This window comes from Ovis canadensis, chromosome 2 (genome assembly GCF_042477335.2).
Source record: "Ovis canadensis isolate MfBH-ARS-UI-01 breed Bighorn chromosome 2, ARS-UI_OviCan_v2, whole genome shotgun sequence".
NCBI lineage: Eukaryota > Metazoa > Chordata > Mammalia > Artiodactyla > Bovidae > Ovis > Ovis canadensis.
The window spans coordinates 138,166,466-138,179,076 of NC_091246.1; positions in this window are offsets into that span (position 1 = coordinate 138,166,466).

Sequence of the window (12,611 nt, forward strand, 5' to 3'; positions counted from 1 at the left end):
GAAATAAGATCCTACAAGCCACATGGTGTAGCCAAAAGTTAAACAGACAAAATGAATCTCTGATGTTATAAGTCAGGTCTGTTTTGGTGGGGAAGTATTAGTGACTAGGAGGGAGGCATAAGAGCAACTTCTGGGGTAACAATAGTATTCCATCCCTTGATCTGAAGACTGGTTACATAGGTGTATTGATTTTGTGAGAATTAGTTGAGCTATAAATTTATGTATGTATGCATAGTTGATTAAAACATACATGGTTAAATTTTGTATGCATGCATAATGTACTTAAATTTAAAGTTTACTAAAAATTTGACAACACATGTTAATTTCAAAAATATCTAGACTACAGGAAATATATAGTGTTAGGGGATAGCTTTCAAAAAAGATAAAATTGTGACTTATGTAAATATCAAATTGACACACATTAAAGATTTTATTTAACTCATTAATTAGTGAAGAAACAGTAAGATATTATAGACAGTTCAAATGAATTTGATTTACAGAGATTTTTAAATTATTTATTTTAATTGGAGGCTAATTACTTTACAATATTGTAGTGGCTTTGCCGTACATTGACATGAATCAGCCATGGATGTACACATGTTCCCCATCCTGAACCCCCCTCCCACCTCCCTCCCCATCCCATGCCTCTGGATCATCCCAGTGCACCAGCTCTGAGCACCCTGTCTCATGCATCAAACCTGGACTGGCGATCTGTTTCACATATGATAATATACGTGTTTCAATGTTATACCCTCAAATCATCCCACACTTTGCCTTCTCCCACAGAATCCGAGTCTGTTCTTTACATCTGTGACTCTTCTGCTGTCTTGCATATAGGATCATCATTACCATCTTCCTAAATTCCATATATATATACATTAATATACTGTATTGGTGTTTTTCTTTCTGACTTACTTTACTGTGTATAACAGGCTCCAGTTTCATCCACCTCATTAAAACTGATTGAAATGCATTCTTTTTAATGGCTGAATAATATTCCATTGTGTATATGTATCACAGCTTTCTTATCCATTCGTCTGCCGATGGACACGTTTATATGGGCTTCCCAGGTGGTGCTAGTGGTAAGGAATCTGCTTGCCAATGCAGGAGACACGTGAGACACGGGTTTGGTCCATGAGTTGGGAAGATCCCCTGAAGTAGAAAATGGTGACCCACGCCAGTATTCTTGCTTGGAAAACACTGTGGACAAAGAAGCCTGGCGGCTACACCCCATGGAGGTCACAAAGAGTCAACACAGCTGAGTGACTGAACACACACGTATTATCTACCAGCAAAATTTATTTACATAGTATTAATAGGAATCATTTATATAGCTATGGATAGGAAACATTTTCATGTTACATGTTAACCCTCTTTCTCTACTGAATTGGAAAATAGTCTAGTCAAAGACAATGAAAGCAGAAGTAACCAGAATTGATGAGCTAAATTCCATCCACTAAATTTCAAAGACTTTCTTACACTAGAGTAAAATCAAAACAACTTGTAATTTTCCTAGTCAGGGATAACCTACATACACACATTTTGTGCCATACTTTTTAATATTGTATGAGAATTATCTTAAATCTGTAGGAAAACTTGACTGCTTCCATGTTGAGTATAGAATGATTTCCCTTTGTACCAGGAAGCACTGCTCGCATTCCTGATTATTTCCTTAGCATACTTTCTTAGAAGAAATACTAGATCAAAAGATACGGCCATTTTAAGATTCTTTATACATGTTGCCAAGTGCTATAGGAATACTTTGAAGCACATAGCTGGGTAGGGAAAGGGAGAAAGGAAAAACCTTTCTAGATTACCTGCCCACAGACTTCAGGGGTAAAATGTATGTTTGCAGTTTTCAACTACCCACTGTCTGCCTTCTTCTTCTTTTTTTTTTTTTTGCTTTTGGACTTCATCAGGATTGAGCAAAAACTCAGTCATTGACTGAGGCAAAAGTGTGGGTTGGTACAGCAAACCACAAAAATCTCCAGTTTAAACGCAAATCCAAGCTTACAAGAGATCTCCCTGCACTGATGGCTTCATCTGTGTTAGGTTATAAATCCCTTGAGGGAGTTTCCAGAACTCAAACCCCACTTCCTCCATATGACTTCCTGTGTTCACATGTGTTTTCTGATCTGTTTTGCCAGTCAGGATTTAAAATATTCTCTAAGATACATGAGTACTAAATTATTCAATTATTCAATAGTGTTTATCAATTGCCTTCTAATTGATGTGCTAGTTCTGAGGTAAGTAGTAAGCAAAACAGACTTATTCCTGCCCTGTGAGTACCCAAAATATGTTTGTGCTATGCTGTGCTAAGTTGCTTCAGATATGTCCAACTCTTTACAAACTTAAGGATTGTAGCCCTCCAGATTCCTCTGTCCATGGTATTCTCCAGGCAAGAATACTGGAGTGGGTTGCCATGTTCTCCCCAGGATCTTCCTGACCCAGGGATCGAACCCATGTCTCTAACATCTCCTGCATTGGAAGGCGGGTTCTTTACTACTGGTGCCACAGCCAGTATGTAATAAGTAAAATATAGCCACATACATGGAATGAACATCATGAGTTCTCAGTTCAGTCGCTCAGTCGTGTCCAACTCTTTGTGACCCCATGGACTGCAGCACATCAGGCCTCCCTGTCCATCACCAACTCCCAAAGTTTACTCAAACTCATATCCACTGAGTTGGTGATGCCATCCAGCCATCTCATCCTCTGTTGTCCCCTTCTCCTCCCACCTTTAATCTTTCCCAACATCAGGGTCTTTTCAAATAAGTCAGTTCTTCACATCAGGTGGCCAAACTATTGGAGTTTTAGCTTCAGCACCAGTCCTTCCAATGAATATTCAGGACTGATTTCCTTTAGGATGGACTGGTTTGATCTCCTTGCTGTCCAAGGAACTCTCAAGAGTCTTCTCTAACACCACAGTTCAAAAGCATCAATACTTTCTTTATAGTCCAACTCTCACATCCATACATAACCACTGGAAAAACCATAGCTTTGACTAGATGGGCCTTTGTTGACAAAGTAATATCCCTGCTTTTTAATATGCTATCTAGGTTGGTCATAACTTTTCTCCCAAGGAGTAAGCGTCTTTTAATTTCATGGCTGCAGTCACCATCTGCAGTGATTTTGGAGCCCCCAAAAATAAAGTCTGTCACTGTTTCCACTGTTTCCCCATCATGCATTTTAATGTCAGGCTATTTATTGTTTGGTGTTGTATTTGTTGACTACTCCCTAGAGATAGATCTTCTCTATCCAACTAGATAAGATGCTCCTTGAAGATAGGGCTATGTCTTCACTTCCCTAACATCTTCCAAATTATTGTGCACTTAATAGGCACCTAGTAGAGTGCAACTCCAGTAGAGAGCAAGCTCCAGGAGATGGTAAAGGACAGGGAAGCCTGGCATGCTGCAGTCCATGGGGTTGCAAAGAGTCGGACACAACTGAGCAACTGAACAATGGAGAGCAGCTAAAGTGGGCTTCATGTCTGCATGGACCAAGCAAGCTATTCCTTCCAGCTCCTCAATTATTCTTATAATCTCTGTGGGGATAAATAACAAATGACTGGGAGACAGGATGTAACCTATTACGAAAGTGTTGTTTTACATTTTATCTTTGCCAATAGGTGGCATCATCAATTTTGAAATTACATTTTCTATTTTGTAACCCCAAATTCTAAGTATGCAGTTCATTGGATAAATGCTTATTGGGCATCTTCTATGTGGAAGCTGCCCTGCTGGCTACCACTAACAGAATGAGAAATAAAAATACTACAGATAAGCTTTAACCTATTCCCTTCCTAGTATACACTAAAGGACATTCCACTTTCAGATTTCATTCTTGTTTTACAAAATAACATCTAAATCTGTGATAACAACTCAAAAATGACAATTTTACCTGTGTGTGTGTATTTTCAACTCAACCTAATATCTTATTTTAAATGGAGGAGAGGGATGTTAATTTAAATAAAATGTAAACCAGAAAAATATGGATTAGGTGTGGGAGTGAGGGGGTCAATCCTCAGAATTTAATCCAAGCTGACTTTTTAAATAACACAATTTACGACTCCTCAGTGAAAGGAACTTTATTTCCTTTTGGAAGATAAGAGAAGCATGATTCAGGCATAACAGAACTATTTCTACAGCTTCCAAGGCTGCATAGTCCCATCTGGAGATAATAAAAGATCCCATTCCTCTGTGTTTATTTCAAAAGATTCATTCTCTGGAATGATCTGAGGTTGCAAACTGTAGAGCATTTGCCAGCTAAAAAGGGCTGCTGCCTTCATGTTACTCAGGAGTGTCCAGTCCCCAGGAAAGTGGGGACTTTCTAAACTCTCCTTAGAGTGGAAAGAAGCCCCTCTGCCCTTCCCGACAATATTGCCTTCTCGACAGTCTGGGGGAAGAAAAGGAGAAGGAGAAACAGGGAAGAGGAACAGTGGGGAAATGAGATTTCAGTGTTTGCATTAAACACCATGTACCAGTCACTAATTCATCCACCTTCTGATGAGAGGAAAGTGATATTTGACCAAATGTGTGCTTCTTTTTACTGAGCATCTTTAAAGGGCAATGAATGTCATTAGGTACTTTGGGAGGTGCAAAGATGGAGCATAGAAAGATTTTGCCACCCAGAAGCTCCCAGTCTAACCACAATACTGTCTTGTGTAGTAGTGGTTAGAAGTATGGGCTTTTGGCTTTATTCATTTGAACCCTGACTCCACCATGTACATATTCTTGCATAAATTATTTAACCTCTTCATGTTTCAGTTTCTTAACCCGTAAAATGGGGATAAAATAAATTAGGAATATAAAATGGAATTAGCAATATAAAAAAATGCATTAAGTTTATAATAAAGGATGTTTGTTGTTACTGATACCAGTAACTTTAATACACAAAGGAAATGTTCAGTGTCATAAGAGAGGTCTATGTAAAGAGCTATGAAAACTCAGGAGCTAAGGCAGCAACTTCTTAGAAGGGCTGCTGCTGCTGCTAAGTCGCCCCAGTCGTGTCCGACTCTGTGCGACCCCATAGATGGCAGCCCACCAGGCTCCTCCATCCCTGGGATTCTCCAGGCAGGAATACTGGAGTGAGTTGCCATCTCCTTCTCCAATGCATGAAAGTGAAAAGTGAAAGTGAAGTCACTGAGTCGTATCCGACTCTTAGCAACCCCATGGACTGCAGCCTACCAGACTCCTCCATCCATGGGATTTTCCAGGCAAGAGTACTGGAGTGGGGTGCCATGCAGGGCAGAGCAAAACACACACTGTTAGTGAGAAAAAAAAAAAAAAAGACCCCAAATGGAATCACTTGTGTTAAGCCATGTCACAGATCAAGACTTAATATATAACCTAATTGCAGTCTCAACCTCCCCCAGGAATATAGTCTAAACTGTTCAGTCTGGAATTTCCTGGTCAGCACTAGTGAGGTAATCTGCCTTAGAGACCCCTTCCATCCTCTAAGAGAAAGATAAGGTAATCTGATCTTTCCTTGTTGTGCCCACTTCTGCTTATAAAAGCCCTTCATTGTGTATAGCACCTTTATATATGCTACATAGGATGCTACCAATTCATGGATCATTGAACAAAGTCAGTAAGACCTATAAAACTTACTCAGTTGAATTTTGTCTTTTAACAGATTTGGTGGCAGCAGTGGAATCTGAAGTGAACTTCCAATGGCTTCAGGAACAACAGGGACAGAGGCATGGTACTCCAAAAACCCACTGAGTTTTCTATCTTCTTCGTCATTTCTGAAGGTCATTGGTAAGTTCCTCTTGGTTGCTTTCACTTTCTTTGGATAAAGCTCCTGATTTAATAGACTTTCCAGTCCGGGGCAGGTCAGTTTAAGCTAGCAGACAGTTCCACCCAGAACTAACCCCTCGGCCTTGGTTCAGTTTTCAACTCCTCATTTGTGTGGGAGTCTTAGCCCTTGGTTCTGTGACCACATTCCACGCTGGGAACTGTTGGCAGTTTAATTTGCAGTTTCCCATTTCTTTGAAATCACTTTGCAATGCCCATTCTTTGAGGTCTTTTGTTTCAATTCTCTTCCCAACCCAGCTCCACATTGAGAATGGCTGGCTGTGTGCACAGGGCCTTCTGCTGGCCCATCTGCGGTAACATTTCTTTGGTTACTGCTTGGTACATTAAGGGGCACACATTTGTTTTGTTTTATATGAAAGGCTATTGCTGATAAAGATTTTGAAAGCAGAAAAGCCACAATAATTGGTGAGCATGGATTGAACACTTAAAGGCTGTTAGAGCACTTCTCACCAAACTCTAAGTCTCCTGTTTGAGAATAAGTTCACCACAGACTGGGTAGACAGACATTAGGTCACCAGCCAACCTCAAGAACATTGTCATGCAATGAAGTACACCGTAAAACACCATACAATTTTCTCCTAAGCGGCACATCCCTTTTTAGTATTATTTTGACTCCAAAATCTAGCTCAATAAATATGTAAATAAATAAAGTAATAATTATTTTTTTAAAATAATAAAATTAAAAGTTAATTACTAACTCAAATTCTAAAGCATTAAGCACACCACCTTTCAGCACACCTGCTTGTCTCATGGCTAAGAACTATGGACCTGGAAGCTGTAGATATTTACAAAAATGGCAAAATCTTACCAAAAACAAGCTAGGATTCCAGTGGCCATAATGGGGAATGTTCCAGTTAGATAAGATCATTCATTTAAGAATACACTTGAAAGCTAGGATTCCCAAATTAAACAAAATGAGATACTTATTTTAACTGGTATGCAGGGCCCTCCAAAAGCCTGCACGATTCCAAAGTAGCTTCATTGAAAGATTCACAGGAAAGGCCAATAAAAAATAAAAGACACAAGAGGTCCTAAAATAAAAGATAGTATGAGTAACATGGCTCCTACTGCTCCTTTCTACCTTCGTTTACCTGAATATTCGCATTCCACTAATTCTCTATCCTGAACTGCCTTTCCACTCTTTTTTTCCTTTTTTTGAGGATAATTGTTTTACAGTGTTGTGTTGGTTAATGCTGTACAACAGTGTGAGTCATATATCCCCTCCCTCTTGAGCCACCCCAACCCCACCCCCAGCCTTTCCATTCTGAAGAGGTTATTAAGCAGTTTAAAATAAAACTGCCCAGGGTTGTAGGCAAATCCTTCTCATGTATCTTTCACATCTTAGTCAAAGACTGAATCAAGGGCGGTACTTAAAGAATTTCCTAAACCCAGAAAGGATATTAAAAAAAAACCACTTCAGAAGTCTTGAAGAATTTAGAGTCCTATAGAGCCTATGACCCTAGTCTGACAGATCTTGATCAGCCTGTGCATATGCTGGTAGAGTCTGATGAAGCACAAAAATGAAGGAAGCAAAATGCAAACCCCTGAGGATGATAACTTGAGATCCTCAATCTTCAGCGTGGTCTCCAGTGGAGCAGAAAATGCTCTCAAAGTAGAAACTGATCTTTTGAGAGCCAATCCTAGAGTCTTCCCTCCTCTATTATTCAAACATGCAACCAAAAAAAAAAAAGATGAGTCTGTGGCTGACTTTAGAGCTCATCTGGAAGCTCTCCTCCTACAGGTTTCTGGGTTTCATTCAAGAGATGAAGTCACCCAACCTGCTCTAGCTACACTATTTGTAAATAGTTTATGTCCTAGAAGTTAGTAGATTAATAAAAAGACCAAAACAAACAAACAAAAAAATGGGATGGGAGGCTACCTGTTTGACCACTGTAGCTGAACACTTTAAAAGGACTTTGGAACAAGATTGTAAACAAAAATCCACCAAGCTGTTGGTTTTAAAGTCATAAGGGCTCCAAGGTCAGTCACCTGAAATAATGTCAGTCCCCTGAAATAATGCCTGGGCCCCTACATCACAGTCTTTTTGGAGTCCATCATTAAAATGCTAACTCATGGCTAGATGTCTCAGTGGTAAGCAACTGGGACTCTGGAAAAGAAAATGCCCTCAAACAAGCCTCTGCATAATATTCAGCTGATTTGTAGATATGAATGTCCTTATATCGACCCTCAAAGGAGGGTCCCTGTATGAGTTCCTCCCAGAGTTGATGAGGCTCTGAGGGCTTTTCTGGTAAACTATTACGTTATTCCCTTAAACAGCCAAGGAAAACTAAAATTAATGGAAAACCTTGCCAAATTCTTTTAGATACTGAAGCTACACTCTCTACTTTAAACCCCTCTCAGAGCCTGCAGATGTGGTCCTGAAAAGACATACAATCGAGCTAAGGGTGAGAATTCTAACCAGAGTCAGCTCTCCCAGATATGTCTACAGTGCCCAATAAAGAGAAAAATAAAATGTCTTTCGCATTTTCTTTGGAGGTAACAAAGGAGTTGTTCAGCACTTCTAGAAGTATTTACTGTTTGTCCTGGCTGAAAACGGATAAGACATTTAGAAGGATTTTTAAGTAGCTCTGTGGTCAGAAATTGGCCAGGCTGAAAGCTGAATTCAGACCCTGATAGGAATTTTTCTAGGCCTCCTCCACTAAGCTAAAATGAAACTGTGCACACAAAGTAAAAGAGAAACCTTCTAAAAATGGGTAGAGTGACCTATGATGTCATTTGAGTTGAAACCCAATTCCTTTAGGAGTTCAAAACAACTGTCATTTTCTTATGAATCTTGGCAAAACCAGAAATGCTCCAGGAACTCTTAGAGCATTTCTTTAAGATAGCAACTTCAGGGAAGTAATTCTCATGAAAACAGACAACAAAAAACAAGTGGAAGAGGTGGTCATTTTGAACTTAGACAAACGAAAAATCTTTTACATGTCTTCTCCACAAATATTAGTAAACAGCTCTCGCCATCTGAACAGATAAGCTTAGCTTATTTCATCTACTGGAAAACATTGATCCAACTGCTTTTATAACTAGTAAGTTCTGTCTTCTAGTGTTTCATGGCAGTAATTTTAAAACAGAAGCTATAAGATCTCTGTTTTCATCTGTTTATATGTTTGTGTGTGTGTATAATAAATGTGTAGTATTTTCTATCTTTGGATGGTAGAACCAAAATTAATTTGTAAAAGCACTGTACTTGGCTTGACGAGAATTAAGCACTTATATGAATTAAGAAATCCTAAACGCTCAAAAATATGGTGGAAACGAACCCAAATGCTTTTCAAGTTCACATGATCTGAGATAATCTTTGGTAAATAAAAATTAGTTCACGTTTGTTGGGTTAATTAAAATAGATATGTCTTCAGCATTAAAATAATGCAGACATACTTTATTCCATTAAAGTTGGAACTTTTTGGCCAATCCTATACTCGGATTTCGTGGTCAAATAATTTCATGTAGTCTTTCTTACACAATCTGTCAGCGAGAAAAATAACTTGGGATGATAGCTGACTTTGTCTAATGTCTCATGAAATTTTTGTGGGTAGTCTAAACATAATTACTGAAAATAAGTGAATTTAATAGATATAAACAGGATAAAAGTTTTTAGGTGAACTTTTAAACTAGTTTCCACAAACCTTTTTGGTTTACTGAAACCTTAAAGTTTTGCTAAATTGAATTAAATGATGGACAGTCATTGTGTACCTAGATCATTCCCAAATGATATAAAATACTGAAACATTAATTACTAAACACAGGCCGTTTTACTTTTGCTTCCTTTCCCAGAGGAACTAAAAATACTTGGATTTATTAGTAAACACGTTTCATGTCACAATGAAAAATTTACTGTGAGAAAGCATATGTTTCTAGAAATCATAAAAAAGTATCCATAAATTTGTCAAAGCACAGAATGCTAATATAACAGTTCACAATTTGTGTGTGTGTGTGTGTGTGTGTGTGTGTGTGCTAAATCACTTCAGCACAACCCTAAGGACTGCAGCCTGCCAGACTCCTCTGTCCGTGGGATTCTACAGGCAAGAGTACTGGAATGGTTTGCCGTGCCCTCTTCCAGGGGATCTTCCCGACCCAGAGATTGAACCTGCATCTCTTATGTCTCCTGCATTGGCAGGCGGGTTCTTTACCACTAGCACCACCTGGGAAGCCTATATATACAATTAAAGCTACTAGTGACAGATTTTATTTTCTTGAGCTCCAAAATCACTGTAGATAAGACACTTGCTCCTTGGAAGAAAAGCTATGACAAACCTAGACAGCATATTAAAAAACAGCCGCATCACTTTGCCAACAAATGTCCATATAGTCAAAGCTATGGTTTTTCCAGTAGTTATGTACAGACATGGGAGTTGGACAATAAAGAAAGTTGAGACCCAAAGAACTGATGCTTTCAAACTGTGGTGCTGGAGAAGACTCTTCGGAGTCCCTCAGACAAGCAAGGAGATCAAACCAGTCAATCCTAAAGGAAATCAACCCTGAATATTCACTGAAAGGACTGATGCTGAAGTTGAAGCTCCAATACTTTGGCCACCTGACACAAAGAGCCAACTTAGTGGAAAAGACCTTGATGCTAGGAAAGATTGAAAGCAAAAGGAGAAGAAAGTGGCAGAGGATGAGATAGTTAGATAGCATCACCAATTCAATGGACATAAGTCTGAGCCAACTCTGAGAGACAGTGTAGGACAGAGGAGCCTGGAGTGCTGCAGTCCATAGGGTTGCAAAGAGTCAGACATGACTTAGCAGTTGAATGATAACAATAAAAGCTACTAAAGATAATAAGGGAAACATCTTCATATGCAAGTGAAGTAGGAAACATGTTTTCTATAAAAGAAGGTTTAAGGAATGGAGGTGCATTTATGTTGAGGGAAAAGAAAGGAACTTTGTCCTGATTAGAGACTAGTTATTTCATAATGGGAAAGAGAAAAAAACACAGGACAAATTGTAGGTTTGTGGAAAAAGAATCTTGGGAAAAGAATTTTACATGTGGTCAGGCTGGCTAAGATCAAAATGAATTTATTTAAGTCAATGAGTTTTAAGATCAAAGGTAAGCTGGTACAATAGTAAAATTTGGTTTTCTCACTGTTGAAAGGACAAGTTGTTTGGGATTGTTAGTCTGCTCTTAGTAAGACATTGTAAACAAAACTGTTTCTTTACCTTTTAAGTGGTCTGCCTAGAAAACAAAGATTCTATGTTTTATCAAAATAATTTCCTGTGTTGTTTTTATCAGGTCTTTGATTACTTGAGTAAACCTAGTCTTCTTGCTATTAAAAAAGCAAAGTTTTGCTCAGAACTATGTACCCTCTTGTATTTGCCTTCAAAGTCTTTGTAGCTATGGTAAAATGGCTTATTTCATCATAGTGACCTATGATCCTTTTATGACCGATTGTTTTAAAATCTTTTTATATTTGTTTATAAACTTCCCCAAGTCAAATTCTAAATAAAATGTTTTGATTTATAACTAACTTTAGGATTTCCCGGGGAGGGGGGTCTCTGGGACTCTTTGTGACCCTGTGCTGTGCTGTGCACAGTGGCCCAGTTGTTCCCACTCTTTGTGACCCCATGGACTGTAGCCAACCAGGCTCCTCTGTCCATGGGGATTCCCCAGGCAAGAATTCTGGAGTGGGCTGCCATGCCCTCCTCCAGGGGCTCTTTCCAACGCAGTGACCAAACCCAGGTCTCCTGCATTGCAGGCACATTCTTTACCGTCTGAGTCTCCAGGGAGGCCCAAGAGTACTGGAGTAGGTAGCCTATCCCTTCTCCAGGGCAACTTCCCAACCCAGGAATCAAACCAGGGGCACTGCAGGTGGATTCTTTACCAGATGAGCTACCAGGAAAGCCCTGTGACCTCCATAAGTTAAACTAATTAGGCTTATTTGATATGTTTAATTACATGGGAGAGTGAAAGTGTTAGTCATTCAGTTGTGTCCAGCTCTTTGCGACCCCATGGACTGTAGCTCACCAGATTCCTCTGTCCATGGGGTTTTCCAGGCAAGAATATTGGAGTGGGTTACCAGTTCCTTCTCCAGGGGATCTTCCCTACCAAGGGATTAAACCTGGGTCTCCTGCATTGCAGACAGTTTCTTTACTGTCTGAGCCATCAGGTAAGCCCAATTACATAGGAAGCATTGTCAAATAAGAAGTAATATTAAACGTTCTTGATATTGTATTTCTATATGTTTATATGCGTTCCTGAAATTGAGCCAAATTCCTAGAAATCTAAGTTCTGGTCTAATGTAATCAGTCACAGTTGTATCTTAAAATGTATATGTCACAGAAATAACTGAATTTCCTTGTCAGTAACATTGTAATGAATTCTCATCAGATCTTTCTATCTTTTTTTTAAATGATTTTTAACCATGCCCTTTTTGAAGTCCTTCATCATGTACAGAGTTATGGTTTTACTGTGATGCTTTTGCAAAAATGTTCTTGCAAAAGTGCTTCATCTTAAAGGAGATTGATGAAAAGGATTTTGACAAGTATAGGTTTCTACTAACTTGAAGATCATAAAACTGAACCGAGTGAGAACTCCAGAACTAATGGAAAAACTGGATTCAAGCAAAACAAGTGTTAATTACATGGAACTGAATGAACTGAGGAAGATGATTATAATTTTTTATGACTTTTTGTTTGAAACATTGGTTCCTTAATGTTTCATTTTCCCAAATATAAGGAAACCTTTCCTCTTCATCTGAACATGACATGCAGCAATTTGGTAAAAGATACCTTTGTAAACACAGATGAAACATTTACTTTTTCTCCCTATCTGATCCCTTC